Source organism: Macaca thibetana, chromosome 4 (assembly GCF_024542745.1).
Source record: "Macaca thibetana thibetana isolate TM-01 chromosome 4, ASM2454274v1, whole genome shotgun sequence".
Classification (NCBI taxonomy): Eukaryota; Metazoa; Chordata; class Mammalia; order Primates; family Cercopithecidae; genus Macaca; species Macaca thibetana.
In genome coordinates this window covers 35725854-35752838 of record NC_065581.1, presented here as the reverse complement: position 1 = coordinate 35752838, position 26985 = coordinate 35725854, and the positions used below count along the sequence as shown (strand labels likewise).

At 43.2% G+C, this 26985-nt stretch overlaps 3 protein-coding genes and 1 long non-coding RNA gene across 10 annotated transcripts in view; 2 read left to right on the top strand and 2 right to left on the bottom strand.

Annotated features, from left to right (window-relative positions):
* RPS10 (ribosomal protein S10) overlaps positions 1-26985 on the top strand; it is a 624010-nt gene that overhangs the window by 106762 nt on the left and 490263 nt on the right. The gene's annotated exons all lie outside the window — the stretch shown is intronic.
* The window catches only part of TAF11 (TATA-box binding protein associated factor 11), a 322409-nt gene that overhangs the window by 263687 nt on the left and 31737 nt on the right, over positions 1-26985 (top strand). The window lies entirely within an intron of this gene.
* ANKS1A (ankyrin repeat and sterile alpha motif domain containing 1A) overlaps positions 1-26985 on the bottom strand; it is a 192227-nt gene that overhangs the window by 145199 nt on the left and 20043 nt on the right. The gene's annotated exons all lie outside the window — the stretch shown is intronic.
* LOC126952846 (uncharacterized) lies at positions 19398-23985 on the bottom strand. Its single transcript, XR_007725045.1, has 2 exons — positions 21047-23985; positions 19398-20364 (listed from the first exon to the last, which is right to left on the bottom strand). It is a non-coding gene; the product is annotated as an uncharacterized LOC126952846 (long non-coding RNA).

Below are 26985 nucleotides of genomic sequence, written 5' to 3'. Positions count from 1 at the left end.
GGCTCACACCTGTAATCCCAGCACTTTGGGAGGCCGAGGCGGGCAGATCACAAGGTCAGGAGATCGAGACCATCCTGGCTAATACAGTGAAACCACATCTCTACTAAAAATACAAAAAAATTAGCCAGGTGTGGTGGCGGGCGCCTGTAGTCCTAGCTACTTAGGAGGCTGCGGCAGGGGAATGGCGTGAACCCGGGGTGCAGAGCTTGCAGTGAGCCAAGATTGGGCCACTGCACTCCAGCCTGGGCGACAGAGTGAGACTCTGTCTCAAAAAAAATAAAATAAGGCCGGGCGTGGTGGCTCACGCCTGTAATCCCAGCACTTTGGGAGGCCGAGACGGGTGGATTACGAGGTCAGGAGATCGAGACCATCCTGGCTAACACGGTGAAACCCCATCTCTACTAAAAAAAATACAAAAAACTAGCCGGGCGAGGTGGCGGGCGCCTGTAGTCCCAGCTACTCCGGAGGCTGAGGCCGGAGAATGGCGTGAACCCGGGAGGCGGAGCTTGCAGTGAGCCAAGATCCGGCCACTGCACTCCAGCCTGGGCGACAGAGCGAGACTCCGTCTCAAAAAAATAAATAAATAAATAAATAAATAAATAAAATAAAATAAAACAAAATAATAAATAAAGTACCTGGGGAACTAAATTGAGGGCTTCCTTCCACATCACTTCTCTGGAAAATGCTTTAATTTGTATGGAGTATAAGAGAAAAAACAAAGCTTTTAATTCTCCAATATGTACAGTTATCTGGTTGGTTCTTCCATTCTTCTCCTTTCTCCAATTCAGTCCTCCTAACATCATGGTATCTTGCTTTAGGTCCACAATTTTTGGAACAGCAGCCCTAAAATATCAGCTATTGACTCATATTCAAAGAAAACCACAAGACTCTCAAATAAAAATAATGTTTAATTGCATTAATTCCATCTAATTTGTCAGTATTTTTTCAAAGGCATTAGCCCTGACAATTGTTTTGGAAGATGTCAGTCAAAGCCACAAAAGGGTTGGAAGAAACTAGAACACTGGTATGCTATCCAAGGAAGTCAACTGTTTGAAGGAAGGGCAGTCACTTCCAAAATACTGTTACGGTTTTTCCATGTATAAATTTATATACAAACAGCCTTTTCCCTTTGGGAGGCTGAGGCAGGCAGATCACGTAAGGTAAGGAGTTCGTGACCAGCCTGACCAACATGGAGAAACCCCGTCTCTACTAAAAATACAAAATTAGCCGGACGTGGTGGCGCATGCCTGTAATCCCAGGTACTCGGGAGGCTGAGGCAGGAGAATCGCTTGAACCCGGGAGGCAGTGGCTGACATGAGCTGAGATCGTGCCATTGCACTCCAGCCTGGGCAACAAGAGTGAAACTCTGTCTCAAAAACAAAACAAAACAAAACAGCCTTTTTTCCATCATTCTATGCATTTAAAATCTTTCTATGCTTCCATTACTAATAGCAGGTGTCAAAAAAAAATCTATTTCGCCAATGACATTTAGTCCACAAAAGTAGTGATAGAATGATCACAGACATAAATTTAAATTCCAGACTGCCAAATAAAACTTCCAAAGAGGAACTAGTCATACAACTCAACAATAAAAAGGCAAGTAACCCAATTCAAATATGTCCAAATGATTTGAAAAGTCACCTTTCCAAAGAAGATACACAAATGGCTAAGCAGCACAGAAAAAGATGTTCAATAGTAATAGTCATGAGGGAAAGACAAATCGAAAATCACTTTATACCCACTAGGATGGCTAAAATAAAATGGACAATAACAAATGTCAGTGAGGATGTGGAGAAATTGGAACACTCATACATTTCTGGTGGGATTGTAAAATGATACAGCTGCTTTGAAAAACAATATAGCAGGTCCTCAAAAAGTTAAACAGAGAGTTACCATATACTCAGCAATTCACTCCAAGATAAGTGAAAGCATATGGCTACACAAAACTTTATATATGGATGTTCAAAGTAGCATCATTCACAAAAACCAAAACATGGAAACAACACAAATTTCCATTAACTGATGAATAGATGAACAACATATGGTACACTCATACAATGGAATATTATTTGGCAATAAAAAAGAAGTACTGCTGGGCATGGTGGCTCACACCTGTAATCCCAGCACTTTGGGAGGTTGAGGTGGATAGATCACTTGAGGTCAGGAGTTTGAGACCAGCCTGGCCAACATGGTGAAACCTCATCTCTGCTAAAAATACAAAAATTAGCCAGGTGTGGTGGTGCACGCTTGTAATCCCAGCTACTGAGGAGGCTGAGGCAGGAGAATCTCTTGAACCTGGGAGGCGGAGGTTGCAGTGAGCCAAGATCGCACCACTGCACTCCAGATACTCAGGCGGATCGCCTGAGGTCAGGAGTTCGAGACCAGCCTAGCCAACATGGTGAAACCCTGTCTCTATTAAAAATACAAATAGGCCGGGCGCGGTGGCTCAAGCCTGTAATCCCAGCACTATGGGAGGCCGAGATGGGCGGATCACGAGGTCAGGAGATCGAGACCATCCTGGCTAACACGGTGAAACCCCGTCTCTACTAAGAAATACAAAAAAAAAAAAATAGCCGGGCGAGGTGGCGGGCGCCTGTAGTCCCAGCTACTCGGGAGGCTGAGGCCGGAGAATGGCGTGAACCCGGGAGGCGGAGCTTGCAGTGAGCTGAGATCCGGCCACTGCACTCCAGCCTGGGCTACAGAGCGAGACTCCATCTCAAAAAAAATAAAAATAAAAATAAAAAAATACAAATAGCTAGGCATGGTGGTCCAGGGCGCCTGTAATCCCAGTTACTTGGCAGGCTGAGGCAGGAGAATTGCTTGAACCCAAGAGGTGGAAGCTGCAGTGAGCCAAGACATGCGCCACTATACTCCAGCCTGGGCAACAGAGCCAGATTCCATCTCAAAACAACAAACAAACAAACAAAAAACAATATGGTTAAAAGAGGAAAATTACTCTGTCCAAGGCAGATTTGAGGCTCAAACTGAAGTCAGGCTTACTCCTGTGCCAGGTCCTCCAATTTCTGTATCTTGAAATTTGTCAGAACCACCTCAAGGCCATCCAACTGGCCATTGACCACTGACCTCAGCCCCTAACAGTCCACCCCATCCCTTCTCTAGAGGCTATCAACTATTTTAAGGCAAATCTCTCTTGTATCTGTAATATATGCTCACTAAATTTTGAATACTGAAAGGAATAATCACACATTTATTAATCTACTATTTTGTACCTCTTACTCACCAACTTTCCTGCCCTTTAGATCTCTGGAAGTATCCTTCACAGAAAGGGGTGTTATTTAATGAGCCAACCTATGTGTTCATCTGGGCCTGAATTTTCCCAGACTTGCACCTAGATTATATAGGGTATCCTCCATGAAGCAAAGAGTGCTACACAAACTGGGCTTCCTCCCTTGCCCTAGACTGGCTGGAAGAAAAAGTACATCAATTTCCCTCGTCTAACCATTTTGAGTCCCCCAGCTTTTTGAAGTTTTAAAAACCATATAAGATTGTGGCTCCATGAAGTAATGCCATATGTAGGGAGTAAAAAAAGCAGATGGGGAGAGAGTAGGGGTCCTCTATGCAAAAATAAAACTTGCTTCTGAGAACTCTCAAAGCTAAGAAGGCAGAAACGGTCCAATATTGAAAACAGCCTTAGGCTGGGCGCGGTGGCCCACTCCTATAATCCCAGCACTTTGGGAGGCCGAGGTGGGTGGATCACCTGAGGTCAGGAGTTCGAGATCAGCCTGGCCAACATAGTAAAATCTCATCTCTACTAAAAAATACAAAAATTAGCCAGGTGTGGTGGCAAGTGCCTGTAATCCCAGCTACTCAGGAGTCTGAGGCAGGAGAATCGCTTGAGCCTGGGAGGTGAAGGTTGCAGTGAGCTGACATTGCACCACTGTACTCCAGCCTGGGTGACAGACTGAGACACTTTCTCAAAAAAAAAAAAAAAAAAAGAAAGAAAAGAAAACAGCCTTGGGATGCCGAGGTGGGCGGATCGCCTGAGGTCGGGAGTTCGTGATCAGCCTGACCAACATGGAGAAACCCCATTTCTACTAAAAATACAAAATGAGCCGGACCTGGTGACACGTGCCTGTAATCCCAGCTACTTGGGAGGTTGAGGCAGGAGAATCGCTTGAACCCGGGGGGCGGAGGTTGCAGTGAGCCGAGATCACGCCACTGCACTCTAGCCTGGGCAACAAGAGTGACACTCCATCTCCCAAAAAAAAAAAAAAAAAAAGCCTTTATGCAAGATAAAATTCTTCCCTCAACCCAAGTAACAAAGAAGTGTCATTTCTGATGAGCAGCTTACAAGCGAGGAAGGGGTCCCAGCTACATCAGTGGCTGTGGTAATAGAAATGAGGCAAGTTGATACTTCTTAGGAGATATAAAATTCCCAAGTTTACAAAAGTATAAATAATTTCCATGAGAGGAACTGCACAAAAACAGAGAAAATGGCTTTGTCAGAAACAAGCAGAACAGAGAGAAAAGATAAAGGGAGGAGGAGAGACAAACTAGAGCCCACCAGAGGACATTTCACTCAACCCTAATGCAACTCTATGTGGTAAACATTAGCATCCCTTTTTTACACAAAAAGCAACCTGGGATTTGGAAGAATAAGACAGCTTGTCCAGGTCACACACACAGAGAATGTGCAGCAGGGCCGAGTCTGAACCCCGTTCTGCTAAGGCTCCACAGCCTGGGCTGGCAGCACCACATAGACAATCCGTTCACCTTCCTTCCTGCTGAAGCTTCCTTCCCTCATTCCATCCCTCTGTGCTTCATCCACTGACGTTGTTGAGCCTCCAAACACAGCCCAGGAGAGAGGTACCTACCACCTCTAAGTCCCCTCACAGTAAGGTAATGAGAAAAGAGTAAAGGTCAATATTAAAAACAAGATGATGAATATTCCAATAGACTTGGAGAGAGTTCAGAATCATTGGGAAATGATCACATTAGATGTGAAAACCTACTTCCTGTGCTGGAAACTACCCATTGGCATAACAGGAAGAAGACTAAAACCTTTTATTTAGTAAAATGGTCTTCTGGAATCCAAGGCGGAAGGTGTAACAGCTATCGATGAAAGATAACTGAAAAGAAAAATCCCATTCATGAATTTCAGATGTCATAGAGCCAGGACTATAGGGGAAATAAGTAAGACAGAAAGTAAGGCCTATGCAAGGGAGGATAGGAAGCAACAAAGCAAAAGAAAAGAAAAGAAAAGAAAGAGCAAGCGCGAGAGAGAGAGAAAGAAAGAAAAGAAAGAAGAGAGAGAAAGAGAGAAGGAAGGAAGAAGGAAGGAAGGAAGGGGGAAGGGGAGGAAGAGAAAGAAAGAGAGAGGGAAGGAAGGAAGGGAGGGAGGGAGGAAAGGGTAAGGGGAAGAAGAGAAAGAAAGGAAGAAGGAAGGAAGGAAGGAAGGAAGGAAGGAAGGAAGGAAGGAAGGAAGGAAGGAAGAGCAAGGAAAGAAAGGAAAGACAGACCTAATGGAAAAGGCACTTTTTAGGAGTGTGATTATGAATCTTCATAATTTGAAAGTCATGGTTAATCAGGATGGTCTTTACAATAAAAAGACAGGTAGAATATTTCAAAAGGATAAAGAAATAAGAACAAAAAATCTAAGCAAAGTGGCAGATAGCTAAGTATTCCAAATGACATTGATGTAAAACAAAACTGCTTACTAGAATAGATATCTGCATGCCAAACTAGGCGCATGTGAACCACACAGGTGAACGGAAGGCAAGTCAAGTTCCCCACCTAGCATATCTGCAAATATGCTCGATAATGATGGGAGCTTTTCCAGGCAGATACTGCTAAACAGGGAAATCAAACATGGGTGGAATACATGTATTCATTCATCTATTATAATCTTATCAACTCCTACCATGCAAGGTACTTTTGCTTATAAGAGTCAAAAGTACAAAAAATGTAACCAAAAAGGACCAAATGAAACCATTACTACCACCACACACAAAAAAAGTATTGAAAGCCTGCTAGTACCAACAGTACTCATTCCTTACTCCATTCTAGATCTCATTCTAAGTGCTTTGTAGTAAAGCCCTTATGAAGATAGGCATTAGCATCTTCACTTTATAGAAGAGGTTGAATAACTAACCCCAAACCTCACAGCAGCTAAACATATACTTGCTCATTTTCCATAATATCTTTAATTCACAGATTTCTGAGAAACTGAGGCTTAAAGAGGTGAATAGACTTGCCCAAAGGTGCATAGCCAGTAAGTGGGCACAGCCAGTGTTCAAACCAGGTCCATGGGACTCAAAAAAGCACCTGCTCCCTCTTATGTTACCATGTGACTTTCCTAAAACAACTTCTTCAATAGAACTCAAAAGAGGAAACAGAAAATGCCACCTTGAAAATGGTGGCTCTGGCTAACTGAAGGGAGATGGTGAAACACAGTGAGTGAACAGAGACCCCAGACTCCCCTGCCAGGATTCAAATCCCAGCCACGCCAATAACCAGATGTGCAACTCTGGGCAAACTTAACCGTGCTGTGCCTCAGTTTCCTCATCTGCAAAATAGGGTAACAATCTACCCCCCTTATAGAGGCAGGCTGTGAAAACCAGAGATTAAATGGAAAGTATTAGAACAGTGTAGGACACAAAGCAGTGAGCAAAAAAGAAAAAAAAAAAAAAAAAAAAAAAAGACTGCTCTAAAACTAATTGAGACAAAGCAAACATGGATAAGGTCCTTACCTCAATCCACCCTGCTGTGATAATGCTTTTACTTGGGAGTTTGGGCTAAAGCCTTGACCTGGGGGAAACCAGGGCTCTTTCTTATCGTAAAATTACAGCCTCCCGTGACAGAGTGCTCCTGACAGAGTGATTCCGAGCATGAAGCTCCAAGTCCTTTCAGAGGATCCTGTGAGGCCTGGGGCTCTAAAAGGCTGCCGTCTTCTTCCACTGTGCTGCGTCTTCTAAGCAGAAGGGCTATGCAGAGATTGGAAACAGCAGAAGTCTGTGGTTCATGCATACAGAGATGGGAAGACAATATTCCCAATCTCCATCAAAGTTCACAGGCTTCCTGTGAAGGGAAAACAGGTTTGAAGCCCAAGTCCTACTGGACACTCTGGAAAGTCTGTGGCTCAAGAGGATCAGAGGGAGCTGGCAACAAGGTTGAACAGTAGCCACTAAGAAGCCAGTACTGCGTGTGGGGTACTGCATCAAGTAGACCTTGTGGAAAGTACACCCTGTAAATGAATGGGGAAAATGCCAGCCTTGCCTACTGCTCCTGGATTCAAACTGAAGCCCAAAAGAAGTCATCTCAGTTTGGAAAATGGGCTCCTCTTGGTTGTAAGGGATGGGTGAGGAACTGCTCTCCTGTTTATACTAAACCTTCCCTTAACCAGCTCCTCCTGCCCACTCTCCTCCCTCTGACCAGTTTTTCACACGGCCATTCACACAGGTTTAGAGGCTCAGGTCACCTTGCACTTGTCTCCCTTGCGCCTCCATCAGTCATCAAATCCTGTACATTACAGCACTGTTTCAAAACAATATCAAGACTTACACCTTCCTCTTTACACTCAAGCCTGTCACTGAGTCCAGCCCCAGTGAGGTAAACTATCAGAACGGCTTCCTGGCTGGCTTTCCGACTTGTGCCACTGCTCCTCACTTCAGCCCACCCTGAAAATCCACACTTGACTCATCTGCTTGAACTTCCAGTTCCTTTGGTCATTCCACAGCTCAGAAATCCCTAGTGGCCCAAACGAGCATCTGGTGCCCCTCTATAAAAACTAATCTTTAGTGCCCATTTATCAATATCCCTCACCTCCCATCCCCAAAATCACATACTCAATCCAATTTCGCATTACCCTAGTCAGTTTCCTTATAGAGTCTAGGACATAACAATTTCTTCTGCATCCTTATGCACATTGTCCCCTTGTGTGGAACACCATCTACTATTGTTCTCTCAGAGCCTGACTCAAATCTTCAACCCATTTCAAGCCCTACCAAGAAAGCCTTTCCTGACCACACATCCCTCAACTTACCTTCTCCGTTTCTGAATTCCTCCAGCACTTACACTCTGCACCAGATCATTTTACATAATATGATTTAGTACTCTGTATATACCAGGTACCATTCAAAGTGTTCTACAATTATTTAATCCTTACAACTATCTGATGGATTCTCATTTCACAAATGGACAAACTGAGGCACAGATAGGCTAACTGGCCCAAGGTCACATAGCAGGTAATTCTGGAGCCAGAATTCAACCTGGTGCCAGAGTCACACACCTAACCACTCTATAATTATAAAGTACTTCACACTGCACCATAATTAGAAGTGACTCAGTACCAGCATCCATGCTCCTGAGTCACTTATATTCCCCACAGCCAAGCCCCAAAGCTGCACACTATCTAATATTCCGTAACTGATGACAGGAAGCAAGCTCAAGCCCCCAATCGGGGACTGGCTCTGGTGCTCAGCAGCAGCTGAAAAAAGAGCTTTTCTCCTCCTGGAAGAGTGAGGGGCGCCCGTGTAACAACAAGGCTGCGATGAGCCATTGCACCTTTCAAATAACATCTACCTAATGTGAGTGTTCCAATATAAAAATCTACCTCAAGCACAGAGACAGAACACACTTTGTCTGTCTTTGTCTGCATACTTTGCACCTCAAAGTCCACAGCCCAAGGGTAAAGGATTCTACAATGAGAAATTGTTGTTTTAAGGTATTCAGATTAGCTGCATGCCAAGTCAGAAAGGGTCACCAAATACAAAAGTTTCCATTTTGGGAACTCTATGAATAAGAGAATCTGAAGGATTCTCTTTCTCCCTTAAACACATCCCATCACAGGCATGAATGGTCCAGGGAAGCCTCAGGTGGCCCTCACAGTTTCTCAGCCACCACAGGAAAGTTTCCCATGCTGCTGCCACCCAGAGAATGGAGGTTTGCCCCTGAAAGTCCAAGACCCCAGCATGCCCTGCCCTTCTCACAGGTGAGCATCCTTCACCTGTGTCCTCTGCAGGGTGGCACACTCATAGCTGGGAATGTCAAAGCTTCTTTACTATAATTTGTCACCATCAGAAAATACAAACCATACCAGAGAGAGAACTACACAAATCCGGTCCTATTTATAATTTTACTTCACGTTGGCCTAGGACAGGTTAACACATATAACAAGATCTGAGTCTTTTACAGCCTCCTCTCGTTTTACTTCCTAACTCAAATTCCATTCCTGATGAAAACTTCTCCAGACTCTCTAAAGGAGAGTGTGTCAACCTCGGCCTACTGACATCTTCAGTCAGATAATTCTTGGTCATGGGAGGCTGCCTTTGTGTGCTGTATGAAATTTACAGCACCCCTGGTCTCTATTCACTAGATGCCAGTAGCACCCCACTAAGTATGACAACCAAAAACATATCCGGACATCGCCAGTGTCCTGGGGTGACAAGGGGATGGGGAAGGTGCCAAAATTGCCCTCGCTGAGAATCACGGCTCCAAAATAACTAAAGAAAGCTCATTTGCGTCTGAATCTCAGAAAGTATCCCTCTCCGCACCCAGTATCAGACTAAAACCATTTTTCCCACATATCCCATACACCATTCTCAGGGTTCTATGGACAAAGTTTCCCTGAACTAGATTCTCCAGTTCCTGGCAAGGAGGCTCCTCCTCCATGTCTTGTCATCTAAGCCTCGTTCAGGCTTTCTCAGCTACTTCTCTAGAAAGGTTCTAAGTCAGCTACCCAGTTACCCCGGGTCCAACAGTTCACACTCCTCTCACATACAGAGCGTGTGAAGGCCTTTGCCCCAAGGCCCAATGACATGCTCATTTGCTGCTCATAGCCAGGGCCCACCCAGACTCTCCTTCCCCTTACCCTCGATGTCATCTGCCATAGAGGACTTGAGGAAAGCCATTCTATGGGCAGAGACTATGGGGAGGAAGGACCCTACTTAAGGGAGAACACTGTACTAAAAGAGCATTTATAGAATGCCCAAAACAAAAAGATTTTTAATTAATCATTTACAGAACATAGGAAGGAAAGAAAAAGCCTAATAAGATAGTCAAACCTGAGAAAAACAAGACGATAATATGAAACTATGGCTAATACAGACCAGTAAGGTGAACTAAGTCTCCATGTAAGTTAATTCAAGGAAGAAATATAAGAACACTTGAAAAGCCCAGTAGAAATAAATATTACAGCAACTATTGAGTTGCCTGTTTTAAAAAATTAGTCTTCAACAATAAAGAGACAAAAGATCTATATAATTAGGCAGGGGGAAAAAAGTCATAGTAGAGGCAATTAAGACTTCTGAAATCGGCCAGGCGTGGTGGCTCACGCCTACAATCCCAGCACTTTGGGAGGCCGAGGCAGGTGGATCACTCAAGCTCGGGGAGTCTGAGGTTGCAGTGAGCCAAGATTGCGCACTGCACTCCAGCCTGGGTGGCAGAGCAAGACCCTGTCTCAAAAAAGATTCAAAAAGGACTCCTGAAATCAGGAATCCTGAATATTCCGATGCTTGTTCTAATTTGTAAACAATGAATAAATACACTAACAGATTCCTCCGTCTTTGTTTCTCCAGTCATTTTGTCTTCCTCCACCTCCTTTGTCATTTCAGACCGATTTTCTTGAAATGGCAGGAGCCACCGATTTGGAAATTGAAAAGCCCCTGTGCCAATAGTTGCCAAACCACCTACAGAAACAGTAGTGCTGCAGGGAAATGAGAAACTTAAACTAAACCAGTTACCCCAAAGAATATCTCCTTCAGATAGGGTTAAAGGCTGAGAAAAACAGGCAAATGCCTTTGTAGAAGCTTTTTGAAACACAGTTAGCTATGCTCACCACTGCAGAGGCTTTTGGAATAAAGAATGTATACAAATCTTCAACAGTTTTATGAGGACTATAATGACAACTGAGGGGTATAACATTCAGGTCTCTGGAACCTACAAATGCATAGTAATAAGAAACCTGAAGATAGTTGAAAGAAAAGCTAAAGGAAAACGTATTTAAAAACCAGACCCGGACCAACTTCTCTCAGCCTTCACAGACCTGGCTGGATGGTTCATATTAACACCCACAAATACAGGGGAAAAGAAAAATACACACACACACACACACACACGAAAAAGACCCCTCTATTCTATGCCAAGTGCAATCGATCCTGGGAGGCCATGGGGCCAAGCCAACATTCCCAGTGTATTCACTGTCCACACAGCTATTTTTTTTGAAACCTCCTCTAGATTTCTAAAGCCCCTGACTCTGCAAGAAGACTTGGCCATCAGAAAAAAAGTGTAGACATTCTGCAAACACTTTGCTGGCTCTTTGAGTATGCAGCAGTGAGGGGCCATGGGGAACAGTCCTGAGCAATGAGCCAGATATTGGGCACAATACATGCACTTAGAAAAGGGTCAAAGAGTTGGTCCATCTTCCTCTCTCCATCTGAATTCAGGAGTCGTTTCCTCCGGTCTCACAGGAAGAAAGGCACCTCTCTTCTCAGACTCTATCTCCCCCATAATTTGCTCACTCAATCATATCTATGATATAGCTTGACAGACCTGAGTTTAAAACTATACAATTTAATAGTAGTCTTGGCAAGTTGTTTAAACTCTAAGCCTCTGTTTCCTCATCTGTAAAAAGGGGTCTGGCTACCTACTTCCCAGGGTTGCTGTACAGATTGAATAAGATAGAACAGGAAATGCTCTTCTGCCAGTACCTGGCACACGGTAAGCATTCAATATGTGATAACTACTAACATTATTCCAGAAATCTTCGATTGCTCCCTTTCCATCGGGTTCTTCCATTGACTTTAGACATGGTCAGAACGGGGCTCCCAAAGATGAAAAAGGCTTCACTGGCCTCAAGGCCCCTCAACCTACCACCTCGTTTCAATTATTACTGACCTTGGAACACAAACTTTTGAAGTCAGTGTTCTATACTTGATACCCTGACAGTAGACTCCCTACCTGTGGCTTCACTGCAAAGACCCTCAAGGCAACACTGGCTTTTCCCCAACTTAATGGAACATAATCTCAAAGGCCAGGATTGTATTCAATCACAAAATCCAAATTCTGTTTTTGTTCTCCTTGATCTCTGCAGCCCTCAATACGGTTGGCCAACCTTTCCTCTCACCCTTTCCTCTCACCATGCATCGTAGTCTTTCTAGACGTCTTCTTCAGCTCCTACTGGTTTTTGCTGTGGTGTCTTCTATGGCTCCTACCTTTGCCCCTGGGCTAAAGAAATGGCCTGGAGGCCGGGCACGGTGGCTGACGCCTGTAATCCCAGCACTTTGGGAGGCCGAGATGGGCGGATCACAAGGTCAGGACCATGCTGGTCAATATGGTGAAACCCTGTCTGTACTAAAATACAAAAAATTAGCCAGGCGTGGTGGTGCATGCCTATAGTCCCAGCTACTCGGGAGGCTGAGGCAGAGGAATCACTTGAATCCAGGAGGCGGAGATTGCAGTGAGATGAGATCGTGCCACTGCACTCCAGCCTGGCAACAGAGCAAGACTCCGTCTCAAAAAAAAAAAAAAAGAAAGAAAGAAAGAAATGCCTGGATTCAGTCCTCCGTGCTCTCTTTCTCTGCACAAGTTTGCTCACAGGGGACATAGTCACCCTCACAGCAGAACCTATCTCATCGTCATCAGGATGAATCACAGAGCTGTAAGGGCTTTTACGTTGTGTGGAGGAAAGTCTTCATCCTGCAAAGACAGATATGACCTCTGCAAAATTGCTTAAAAGGCAAAGCCAGGTGTGCTCATTGAGGTGGGAAGGCAATGTTTGTGACCAAAACAATGTTTGAAAACAATAGCTTGAATTGGTAGGTTTACAAAATCTCCAGCCCTGACAGTACAATGTAGTACTTGGAATGTGAACTCTGGTGCCAGAATGAATCCTGACTCATCCACTCAATAGCTCTATGACCTCAGACATATTACGCAGCCTCTCTCGCCTTAGTTTCCTCATCTGTAAAATGGGGTAACAGTGTCAATGCATATGGCTTTGTATGGGGTACATGTAAAGCATCAACACAGTGCTTAAAATATAATAAGTGAACAAGAAACTTTAGTTGCAACTGCCTTCTTCTTACTTTTATTTTCAGAGTCTTGGTCAAAAAAGTATGTCATCCCAGCCACTCAGGAGTCTGAGGTGGGAGGATCACTTGAGCCCAAGAGTTTGAGCCCAACACAGGAGGACCCTATCTCAAAAAAAAAAAGAAAGAAAAGAAAAGAGAAAAGAAAGAAAGAAAAAGAAAGGAAAAAAAGTGCATTAAAAAATAAAAAATTTTTTAAAAAAAAGGGAAGTCAATTAAGATGTCCTGGCCAGAAGCAGTGGCTCACACCTGTAGTACCAGTACTTTGAGAGGCTGAGGCAGGAAAACTACTTGAGGCCGGGAGTTCAAGACCAGCCTGGGTAACATAGCGAGTCCTGTCTCTCCAAAAAAAAATTTTTAAATTAGCTGCGCATGGTGGTGTGCACCTTAGTCCTAGCTACTCAGAAGGCCGATGTGGGAGGATTGCTTAAGCCCAGGAGTTCGAGGCTACAGTAAGCTATGATTGTGCCATTGTACTCCAGCCTGGATGACAAAGTAAGACCCAAAGTCTTCATCAGCTGCTACATTTGGAAGCTCCTCTGAGCAGTCCTTGTGCCCCTCAGCTTGGGTGAGATACTAACGACAAACCAGATAGGGTGAAGATTCCTTTGGTACCAGGTAGGTCCACCAAGCCCACTGCACTAGAAATAGCTCAGCAGGTGGATGCTAATCATCTGAGACTGTGTCATTTCTAAGTTATTGTTTTCTAAATATGCAAATAAAAAATTAAAATGTAATGATGTTATAAAAAGGCTGGAACTCCAGCAATTCTTAGCATAGAAAGCAGACATCATATTGCTTCATCAGCTTATCCTACTACTCCAAAGGCTTTCTACAGGGAAAATAAACCCTAGTTTCCAAGCCCATGTATTTTGTTGCTTAAAAAACCATGTTCATCCACTAAGAGGCTTAATAAAAATAAAAAAACAAAAACGTGTTCAGAAGAGACTATGATTTGACCCAAAGGCATATTTTGATAAAGAAAGTCTTGACATAGGCTATCCTTTAGATATGAGGCGTAAGTTTTCTGTATCAATCAGAAATCCAAGTGGCCTACAGGGCATAGTTAATTCTATTTTTAACTTTTGAACAAATGAAGAAATGAAGCTATAAAAATGCAGCTCTCTTCTCCCCAAAGTTCCAATGCTTATTGTGTTTGTCCATAATCCTTATCTGCCTGCATGACAGTCTCATTGTTTTGTGCTATTCAAGTATTGCAACTGCACAAGATAAAACCATAGCCAACTCAGTACCTCCGCAGCAGAAAGAATGAATCCCTTTAATGATCATTTTTGAAGTTTAATTGTGCAGCTCCCTAGAGAAGAGGTAGTAAGGCCCTGGGACAGCAGCTTTGGGCAGGGAACCAGTCAGCCAACAAGTGCTCAGCAAGGCGGTGAGTGAAAATATTATGTGCCATGAAGCCAAACAGAACCAGGTTAGAGCCAAATAACTCTGAGCACTTTACATCATTCTTTTATTTTTCTTTTCTTTTTTTAAAATACCACTAGGCATTCCTTAGGAACTTTACAGAATTCTTAAATGGGTATATTAGCACTCAACTCACAGGAGTTAGGAGGCAAATTCAATAAGAATGTATCTAAAAAGCCTACTGAACTCCTCACACAAAGTAGGCTTAATGAATGTTATTCTTCATTCCTAACACCTTGGTGCATCTTTAAAAACTGCCTTAATGAAGGCTGAGTCTATACAGGTGTAATCTCACACCTATAATCCCAGCGCTCTGGAAGGCCAAGGCAGGAGGATTTCTTGAAGCCAGGAGTTTGAGACCAGCCTGGGCAACACAGCAAGACCCCCATCTCTACAAAAAATTTAAAAATTAGCCTGGCGTGGTGGTGCATATCTATAGTCCCAGCTACTCAAGGGGCTGGGGTAGGGGGACTGCTTGAGCCCAAAAGTTCGAGGCTGCAGTGAGCTACGATTGCGCCACTGCATTCCAGCCTGGGCAACATAGCAAGACCTCGTCTCTAAAAAATAAAGAAAGAAAAACAAAAAAAAAACTACTCTAATGAGGAGATGGGGAAACATACTTTTAAACCTCCGAACTCATGACAAAACAGGCAAGCAGACCCATTCATATTTAATTAGGAACTCTCAAAAAACAAAAACTAACAACAACAAAAAACCTACCCTAACATCTTCCAGCAGGTGAAAGAAGGAAACAAAGTCTGCCCAGCAAGGGAGATACGGCTGTGGCTGACAAACAGACCTTACCTACTTTCAAGGAGCTTGCTATCTAGAAGTGAGTAGAAATAAGCAAACAGGAAATGACAATACAGCATAATAAATGCAATGACAGGAGTTCTAGAACAGGCTCTCTGGGAGTACTTAGGAAGGGCCCCCACAAGCAGAAGCAGGAAGACTTCCTACAGGATGTGACACATAAAAATGATAATAGCTAACTAAGGTTGCCAAGAAGCTACTATGTGCTAAGAATATACTAAGTGCACTGTGGATTACCTTGTTTACTTCTCAGAACAACACTGTAAGACAACTACTATCGTTACCCCCATTTTAAAGATGAACCGAAGAGGTTAAGAAACTTGCCCAAGGTCATACTGCTAGCAAGTAGCAGAGCTGGGATTTGAACCCACACAGCCTCCAGAGTCTAGGCACTTCACCACCACCAACTGCATTTTCTAAAACGAGGCCAAAAGCTGTTAAAGACTGAAGCATGTGAAGTTTTGTACGCAAAGAGGCAAGTGTAGAGGTGTAGATGCAAAACAGAGTAGGGCTCAGGTTCAAGGGAATTGCAAATGGCACTGCTGCTAGTACAGAGAAGGCACTTAATATTTGTTGAATTACAATTGAAGCATCCAGTGCAAAGCAGTGAGGGAAGAGAAGTGAGCCAGACTGCAAAAATCTCAAAGACACAGTAAATTTGGACTCAAGGCAAGCCATGAGCCTGAAAAGGTGCTCTAGGTCAATATTTAATTTTCTGTTAGAAACAACAATCTCCTGGGGGAACCTTCACAAGGAACTGATTTCCAACTTTTTGAACTACAAACATTATGGTTTACCAACCATAACTAAAACTTATTCAGGATCAAGTGTTTTAAAGTGTATATAAGGCCAGAAGCAGCTGCTCATGCCTGTAATCCCAGCACTTTGGGAGGCCAAGGCAGGTGGATCACCTGAGGTCAGAAGTTTGAGACCAGCCTGGCCAACATGGTGAAACTGTGTCTCTACTAAAAATACAAAAATTAGCCAGGCATGGTGGCGGGCACCTGTAATCCCAGCTACTTGGGAGGCTGAGGTGGGGGAATCACTTGAACACGGGAGACGGGGTTGCAGTGAGTCAAGATGGCGCCACTGCACTACAGCCTAAGCGACAGAGTGAGACCCTGTCTCAATACAAAATTAAATTAAAAAAATAAAGTGTATATAAAGCTCAAAATGTAACAGTAACCAAAGTCACAGTCAATGTGCTATAGTTACATGGTGTTCTGTAAAAAAAAATTTTCATGTGTGTGGTCAGCTTTTTGCTTCAACAGATCAGAAGGCAAGAGAATACTTTTAATGAGACAATACAATTCAGGAAACAGATTTAGTAGCCATCCTTAAGGAGATCTTGAGACAATGTGCTCAATGTGGTAACTTCTGATGGAACTGATCCTGAGACACCTTTTGCTGCCTTCTTTTCTTCATCATGTTCTATACAGAATGCACAGAGATGCATTAGGGATGAGCTTGGTGGCAGCCATTTTATCAGCCCCGTAGCTTCACTCCTAGCACAGTCATAAAGTTAGCATTTAATAAGCACATACCATGTGCCAGGTGCTGTTTGGAACATCTTCATTTGTATTATTTCCTTTGACCCTCACGATGACTGTATATGTAGATACTGTTACCACCCCCATTTTGGAAGTAACTGTAGAAAACTGTAGCAAAGAAAGTTTAAATAACTTGGAGAGTTTAAATAGTTTGGAGAAACTATTTCTATTTAAACTATTTAAAGTTTAAATAGTTTGGAGAAAACTGTAGCAAAGAAAGTTTAAATAACTTACCACTAAGTGGAGAGCTGGCATTTGAACCTAGGCCAACTGGCTCCAGAAACCATACTCCGAACCACTACATGCACCGCTTCTCGCACATCACACCTGCCTTCAAAATGGAATCAACAAGCCACATCTGCATGGAATTCTACAGCCTTTGGTTTTCAACCAGGAGGTGTTCCACACCCACAGAATCTTAAGGCTTTGGTTTCAACGATGAGTAAAGTTAGTTTCTAGAAGGAACTAGCAGGGGCTGGTCCTAGGAACACGGCAGAGAGGGTAGAACAAGGAACAGAAAACACGTTTCTGAAGTGAGCCTGAGACAGAAAAAGTGACGGGGGCTGGGTAACGCTCTTTAGGAAGAGGCTGTGTGTACTACCAGGTGAAAGGAGGGCAGCTGGTAACAAGAAACAACCTCTTCCTCTCTCCGGGGATTGTACAATCCCAGAATTCTGGAAGCTGCTTATCAGGCCCCACTCTCGGCTCCTGCTCCTCCTTGGCCAGAACAGAAACATCTATAATTCCCTAAGCTGGGCAGCCGTGCTTGGAGAGGTGAGACCCATCTGGGCCATAGGCCTTCGGGTCTTAGGTCTGGAGAAGAGGCCAGTGAGCATGGAGGACATTTGGAGCAGTGGCAGTCAGTTCTGTAGGGACAGGATGTCCTTTCCTCTCCACCCAGCTGGAAGGAAGCAAAGAAACTCTATTCAAACAGCGCTGTTCCCACAGCACATCATCAGATTTCAGGTTAGTTTAACAGACTGCCATTTCACTTGCACTTTAATACAGATTATCTTACAAAAATTGGTTTTATAACATCAAGTTGAATCTAGCTACACAGTGTTTATAGGAATTTTGACAAGTAATTTGGAACACTGTGGGGCAGTGGAGCTTGCTTTGACTTAAAGAGAAGAGGTCATCAACAAGGAAAGTCCCAAAAGAAAGCAATGCTGACTTCTAACTGTACCTTGAGTCAAATCTGTCTCTCCACAAACTACACAGGAAGAGAGAGCCTCTCCACTCAGCCAAGAGCCTGCTGCCACCTCTCCACTGGTAGTCAGTCCTTCCACAGTGGGGAGAGAAGGAAAACTGTCAGCAGGCTGCTGGAGCTAGCTCTTCAAAGCCTTCTTCCTTCTCTCCTGGCTCTTCCCCTGCCAGAGTATGTAGGCCCCATGAGGCCTACACAGGATGCTGGGATAGGATTAGTGGTGGACCAAATAAAGGACTAGGCAGGGCTGTTTTATGTTGTCCCCAAAAGAGAGATGCCCAGGACTTGTGTGTCTAACTAAAAGGGAGAGGTCCTCCCTTAAATATCAGCCATTCTACTCTGTTACACCACGTAAGACAGGACGACCATAGGGTAGAACATTAATGGGGACAACCACATTAAGGCACATTGCTGCCGCCTTAAAGAACAAGTCACAGTGTTTGTTCATAGCAGGTGCTCAACAAATGCTGAGTGACAGACCACGATGGACTACACTAAATAAATTAAGGAAATTTCCCAAAAGTCTGTAGTCCAACAATGTGGTTATTTTTTGCCTTTATTTTTATGCAATACAATTCCCAGCTGAATTACACAGAATTACAAATCCTGCACAGATGGAACTTTGAACAATCTGAAAATTTTATTTTTAAGTTACATAGGGACAGGGTATATTTCAGAGGCAAAAGGAAGACTTTTACAAGAGACCAAATGAGGAAAAATTTCCTTAAAATGAGACATCTGGCAAACCTGATAGTTCAGTTTTCATTTGTTGATGAAAATTTCTTGGACCTATGTTCCTCTCTGAATCATTCTTCTTAAAATAGAGGCTTTATAGAGAGCATTTTGTCTAATTTTTCTTCTACGGCAGTCTCCACTGAGAACACAAAGAAAGCAGCAGTCTCAATCCAAAGTAATTTTATTTTCACATTAACGAACATTTTAACTCCAATTAGCAATGTGTTGAAAAGTATACTGTGGTTGAGACTTGGTCTCATCCTTCCATAAATCTCCATGTCCAGACTTTCCTCAGTGTGTTAACAAGTAAGATGCAGACATGGGCTGGGCACAGTGGCTCACACCTGTAATCCCAGCACTTCAGGAGGCCGAGGCGGGTGGATCACCTGAGATCAAGAGTTCGAGACCACCCTCACCAATATGGTGAAACCCCGTCTCTACTAAAAATATAAAAATTAGCCAGGCCTGGTGGCATGTGCCTGTAGTCTCAGCTACTCGGGAGGCTGAGACAGGAGAATTGCTTGTACCCGGGAGGCGGAGGTTGCAGTGAGCCAAGATTGCACCACTGCACTCCAGCCTGGGCGACAGAGCAAGACTCCGTCTCCAAAAAAAGAAAAAAGATGCAGACATGAAGCCTCTTTACCTCCAAATTCTTCAGAGGCTTTTCGGTGGCTAAAAGGAAAACAGCTCTGACCTGAAACCAAATACTTTCTCTGAGAAGATGGGAATGCAGAGGACAGCTCTGCCTTAAACTAGGAGTGAACCTGAAACAAAACAGAGTGGCTCAAAGAACAAGGCTTCAAGAACATGATGGGCCACCTCAAAATGGAAGCACAGCAAGCCTTTTCTTTCACTTCATTACGACATTTTCATCAATCAAACTGAAGTAAAAGAAAGAAACCCTCTAGACATCTTGGGAATATGAAAACCCAAACTGTTACTTGTTAACCAAAAGAAGAAGAAAAAAAAAAAAAAAAAAAAGATACTACATGCCTGTAATCCCTGCCCTCTGAAAGGCAGATGCAGGAGGATCACTTGAGCCCAGGAACTAGAAGACTAGCCTGGGCAGCACAGTGAGACCCCATCTCTAGAAAAAATTTAAAAATTAGTCGAGTGTAGTGGTACACACCTGTAGTCCTAGCTACTTGGGAGGCTGGGGCAGGAGGCTCACTAGCCTAGGTGTCAGAGCAAGACCCTGTCTCTTAAAAAACAAAACAACAACAACAAAAAACCTACATAGGCCTAAAGCTCTAAGATGTTGACAAATACAGACCTGTGCTTATAGGCAGCGAGTCTATACTTTTTCCTGACAGCTGCAGTACGAATTTCGGGGATTCCTCCACTCGCCAGGTATCTGAGTACTTACTAAGCCTATGGCACTGACACAGGCGCAAGGAGACACAGTGAGAAAAACAAACAGACAAGGCCTTAGCCCTGATGGGATTTATATTCTCATCAGGTAGACAGACTTCAAATGACCCTGGAAATAAATATAAGTGAGGAGCTAGCTAATACTTCCTACTTCAAACAGAAGGATCTTCTATATATATGATAGGCAAAATTCCATTTTAGAATAAAATATAACCTTATTTTATAGCAGAAAAAAATCAGATACATTAAATAATTTGCCCAAGGTCAAACAATCACCTCAGTTTGGCAAGGCCTCAAAGTCCACGTTCTTTTAAGCACAGCAGGTCAGCTCTGCCCTCTGACTGCTGCTCCCAGAAGCTCTCATGAGACCACCAGGAAGAAACAACGTTACTGCTGCCCCTGCTCCCACACTCACAGCCTTTGCACAGGCCTGTGTCTAATAAATACCATTTTAGGCATCCATGGTACAATGTTAATGCTCTTCTCACTTTACTCAGGGAAAATTTTCCTTCTAAGTTCTGCAGAAACTGAAAGGAGTCAGTAACACAGGAAGCCCAGAGGCCTGTTTTTTAATAAAATAAATCTAAAATGGTTACTGGGCCCTGGAGGATTTCTAGGTGCACAAGAAAAGGGGCTAACACATTCCTTTAACTCTGTTTCTCCCATCCTGGCCAACTCAGTATTAGCTAAGAATTTTCAAAACTGTTTCCTTTTCACCCTTAGAAATATCTTACTCACTACCTTCCAAAACAAAAAATACATTGAACAATGTCGTCCTGAAAACACTAAATCAAATGATGATGGTAAGTGAGGAGCCAGCTAATACTTCCTACTTCAAACAGAGCGATCTTCTATATATATGATAGGCAAAATTCCATTTTAGAATAAAATATAACCCCATTTTACAGCTGAAAAAAATCAGATACATTAAATAATTTGCCCAAGGTCAAACAATCACCTCAGTTTGGCAAGGCCTCAAAGTCCATGTTCTTTTAAGCACAGCAGGTCAGCTCTGTCGTCCTGCATAAATCATTCATTAGGGTGATTTACTAAGTGATGATTATTTTTATTGGGCAAACAATGAGTCCTTAATTAATACTGTTTAAATTCTAATGTTTTTAATGATTTTTAAAAAATAAAATAGCCCAGTGTAAGAATCATTTGTATGAATTTTTTAAATGTCTACATAAATTTATTTGGATAGATGTCATGCTTCCTGATTGATCAATTTTAGATTCAAAAACTATTGGCCAGGCGCGGTGGCTCACACCTGTAATCCCAGCACTTTGGGAGGCCAAAGCGGGCGGATCACGAGGTCAGGAGATTGAGACCATCCTGGCTAACATGGTGAAACCTAGTCTCTACTAAAAATACAAAAACAAAATTAGCTGGGCGTGGTGGCAGGTGCCTGTAGTCCCGGCTACTCGGGAGGCTGAGGTGGGAGAATGACGTGAACCCGAGAGGTGGAGCCTGCAGTGAGCCAAGATCGCACCACTGCACTCCAACCTGGGCGACAGAGCGAGACTCCGTCTGAAATAAAAAAATACACAAACCTATTTTATTGGCTGGGCACAGTGACTTACGCCTGTAATCCCAGCACTTTAGGAGGCTGAAGTGGGCAGATCACTTGAGGCCAGGAATTCAAGACCAGTGTGGCCAACATGGTGAAACCCCATCTCTACTAAAAATACAAAAATTAGTTGGGTGTGGGCACACGCCTATAGTTCCAGTTACATGGGAGGCTGAGGCACAAGAATCACTTAAACCAGGGAGGCGGAGGTTATGAGCCGAGATTGCACCACTGCACTCCAGCCTGGGCAACAGAGCAAAACTCTGTCTCAAAAACAACAACAACAACAACAACAACAACAAACCAACAACAAACTATTTTGTTTAGGCCAGGCATGGTAACTCACGCCTGTAATCACTTGAGCTCATGAGTTTGAAACCGTGTTGTCTCTACAAAAACTAAAATAATTAGCTGGGTATAGTGGCACATGCCTGTGGTCCTAGCTACTCGGGAGGCTGAGGCCGGAGGATTGCTTGAGCCAGGGAAGTCAAGGCTGCAGAGAGCTATGATCATGCCACTGTACTCCAACCTAGGCAACCTGTCACAAACAAACAACTCTACTTTGGTTAGGCTCTCCTAACTATTGCATAGGTAGGGGTGGGGTCAAAACACTAAGGCTTCAGCTCAGTCACTACTGAAATGTGTAACCTCAAGTCTGTTCATTTCTCTGTGACTACTTATTTATATTGCCGGGTACATGAATGGCCTTTTTCAATTTTACAGGGTCGCTAGTGCTACCTGAGATTAAAGTGGTAAATGTGAAAGGTATTATTTAAAGTCAAGATATTTGATCATCTTTCTGTACCTGGCTCCTAACACAGGGCCTAACACAGAACAGAAACTCAGTAAACATTTGAAAAGAAACGATAAAGTTCCCTTTTGCACAAGCTGACGACGTTCATAAAGTACAGGAAAGGAAACTCAACCTTAAGGAACCAAATGGTGGGTCAGGTTAACCACAATAAAAATAGGCAATACACACACAGCCAGCAGAACCACAATAAATGTTCTGCATCTAACCACCAAACACAGCCCTCCATTACTGCATGCCACACAAATATACAAAAGTCGGTCAGAAATGTCATCCAAAATCAATTTCGCTTCTCAATCCACCCAAAATGTATCATTTTCTTTTCAATGACGGTCTAACCACAGTATCAAAGTATCCCTACTAGTCACCCCTTTTTCTAACTGAAAATCGACTTTGTGGTAGAAAACTAATTCTGCAAATAAATGTCTATTAAAATCCTTACTATCTGTTAGGTGAGAAATGTTCAGTTATTTCAATCTATACAGTACTCTAAAATAAAATCTGTTGTTCATTCCTTCTCCGAGGTGAAGGGACCTCTCTCTCATCCCAACAGTGTGCTGTTCCACCTCTGGGCAGGCCACACAGTCCCAGGGTCTGGCGCTCCTACTCCCTGAAGACCCCACTGAGGTTGAGGTTGGATGATGAGAGAATAGATCCGAGGACCACCCATCCCTTCTAAAGGGCTGCTAGGGAGAAAACCTAGACTTGGTGTTTTAACATAAGGTAACCAGCAAGTGATGAGGACACAGTCTACACAGGTATCAATGCTGACAGTGATGCTAGTTACAGATGCTGGAGAACCAACAAAGAAATAAACAAGAAACTGTGAACATTTGATTTGGCCATGTAAAAATTAAAACTAATTATAGTTACTTATGTAAACTGCTTACCTAATAATCACGCAGTACAACAATGATCACACAAATCATTCAAGGTGTCAGATTATGAGTATTTGATTTAATCACAACACTGAACAGAGGTCACACACTCAGCTTTCATAAATTATAGCATGCTTGTTTATTTACAATTTAATGCTGAAATAAACATCCCTGGATGAACAAGAACTTGTGTTATTGCAAAAGTATTAATGGTTCCTGAGCACAACCTGAAAACTAGAAGAGCAGAAACTCTTGGTGGCTCACAGCACTATTATAATGAGATTTCAAGGGCAAGAAACCTATCTTGTAGTTTTATTACGTATGACCCTACAGTCACACTGCCATTGCTCTCCTATGCATTTGAATAAGGATTCTCTCCCCTACACAACACCATCCTTCATTCTAAACTGTCAAGGATTTATAGTAACAGGAAATCTGGAGTTGGCACAGGCAGATACTAAATTTTGGCTGGCTGGAGAGAAAAGCTTCCTTTCAGCATAAAGGGTATAATTTGGGTTTTTTAATGACCTTGTTCAGGGTGAGGACTCCAGACACTGCCAGTCACAAAGCCTGGGGAACTTGTTTTGCCTTTTCTAGAAGTTTTCAATCCTATGCACACAGTCCTTGAGCCTCATCAGGAGACATTCTCATAGCCAAGAACCAGGACTCTCAGTGTGACTGAAGAAGCCCTGGGTGGCCAAATAATACCCCTGCCAGTTTAAGCACCTCCCCACTGTTATCCTGTGCACAAGGAAGGAGATTATTACAGCAGAACACAGGCCGAAGCAAAAACAGGGTTACCTTTAAGCTTGATAAAATCCTTTGAATTTAAACTACAGTCCATTTCATGAAAAGTACCAATTTGGCTTTCTGCACACATGTTGGTAAATAAATAACTACATAAATCCTGAAAGGAGTAGGAAGGGCCTGTCTTTTCTTCTTTCCGTATCACTAATTCCCATTCAGTTCAAAGGTTCACAAGTCTTTGCTGTGGAAACAAAAACAACCATTTGGAGACTTAGCTTTCACCATGAGAAACAACAGACTAAACCAAAAGACTGATTTATCTGCCTGCTTAAACTAGTTACCATACCACTCCAGGTCTCCATCTACAAACTCCTGTGCACACCAAAATAAGTAATGGGGCTGTTCTAAAATGAATACTACCCTTCTATCAGAGAGGGAAAAAAATGTTTCATTTCAGTTATCCCTTATAAAACTCCAGTCCTTCCACAAAACCCCACTCTCCCATTTTATGTTGTAATATCCTATTCATTCATTCTTTCCTACTTTCTTTCTTTTTTTTTTGAGATGGAGTTTCACTCTGTCACCCAGGCTGGAGTGCAGTGGTGCAATCTCGGCTCACTGCAACCTCTGCCTCCCGAATTCAAGTGATTTTCCTGCCTCAGCCTCCTGCGTAGTTAGTACTAAAGGTGCCCACCACCATGCCCAGGTAATTTTTTTGTATTTTTAGTAGAGACGAGGTTTTACCATGTTGGCCTGGCTGGTCTTGAACTCCTGACCTCAGGTGATCTGCCCACCTCAGCCTCCCAAAGTGTTGGGATTACAGGCCTGAGCCACCACACCCAGCCCATTCATTCTTTTTTGAGGCAGAGTCTAGCTATGTTGCCCAGGCTGGAGTATAGTAGTGGTATGATCACAGCTCACTGCAGCCTCAACCTCCCAGGCTCAAATGATCCTCGCACCTCAGTCTCCTGAGTAGCTAGGACTACGGGCACCATCACCTCTGGCTAATTTTTTTAATTTTTTTTGTAGAGACAAGGTCTCCCTGTGTTGCCTAGGGTGGTCTTAAACTCCTGAACTCAAGCAATCCTCTCGCCTCAGCCTCCCAAAGTGCTGGGATTACAGGGCACGAGCCACTACGCCCAGCCTGTAATATCCTATTTAGACGCAAAGTCATAGGCGAGATCACCCACTCAACTGCAAATCAACAGTCACCAAGTCCTGTTCATTCCTCCCGAATATTTAAAATTTAGCTTCCTCTTCATACTCACTGGAACTGCCTTCTTTCAGGCCCTAATCATTTTGTACTCCTAGTTAACCTCAATTCCTTTGATCCATCTTCCAAAAATCTGAAGTCATCTTCCTAAATTGCAAATCCATAATTACTGTCAATGTAAAATCCAACTCCTTTACATGGACATCTCACCTCTGCTAATACCCCATCTAATCTCTTCCTACCCCACAGAACCCCTCTCCCTCCTACGTATCAGGCAGTTACCTGCAGTTGTCTCAATGCACCATGCTTCCAGACACCCATTCTTTGCACACACTGTACACTCTCTCCAGCTTAAAATAACTCTCACTTTTCCTCTTCTTTGTCTGTACAAGTCCTATTAGCTCTAATACTCCACCCAGACCTCACCCCTTCAGGGAGGAACATTTCCCCAGCCCTGCCCCTTGTTTCCTCTCTGATGCTCCAGCATCCCTCTGTTTCAGAGCACTCATCACACTATTCTCTATCTCCCCCATCAGAAGATCACAAGGCTGGGATTGAGACTTCTTTTCTCTATATAACTTCATTGGCCAGCATGTGATCTTGCACAAACAAGGCACTCATTCAATGAAGAAACTGCCATTATCCTTTGGTTCTAAATCAACTGAATTCCTTCTGCTTCCCAAGAGAATTATGTTAAAAGCTCTTGACCATTTAAACACACTTAGAAATGAGAACTAGGTGTTAACTGATGTTCTTTGATCATGTAAACTACTGGCAAGGGTAAGATGACTTTTCATTAATGATAATGATAATCATTATGGCAAATGTCAGTTGAAGACACAGAGCATGGCGCAATGGAAAAAACACTGACTTCGGCATCAATGACATGGGATTGAGTTTAGGTAAGTTACATAAGCCCAGGTCTGTGTTTTAAGGGAGAATTTATTTAAGTCTGGGAATGTGTCTAGTGTAGCACCTGGCACATGCAGACCCTCCCCTGCTCCCACTCCACTGCTCTGCATGGGGCCACATTGTTATTGCAAAGGGTCAGCAAATGCATTCGTACACCAAGCACCAGCAGTAGGCAGAATAAATGTCTCAGAATAATATATTATGATGTCCCTAAGGTACAGAGAAGCTACTATATTTAATAAAACACAAGTTTATTTCAGAGAGTTACCGAGTTCATAATCATTCTGTCACAACGTATTTTCTCAATCAACAAACACTCAAAGTATAACTACAATCCTGCTGAAACTGAAACAATTTTTTTATTGTTTGAATTGTCTCTCTCAGGCTTAGAAATAAAGCACCTAGAGATAAAGTGGCCTGGAGACAAGGTCCTAGACTCTATCAAGCCAGCATCCAATCCCATGATGATTCAGTACCTTACCAACCTCACCTCCACTGACTCCTGCTGGATGGCTGCTTACTCACTGCTGGGCAAACAGGTCTTTCTTATTCTAGCTTCTCTACCTCTGCCCCTAGCTGTTCCCTGCCCTCCTCTACATCAGTCTTCTATCAACTATCTGAATCTCTGGCTTTCTTGAAAGGCAGGGCCCCACTTCCTAGGGGTTTTCCTAGGGGTATAAGTAATCTAGGAGAGGGTTCTCCAT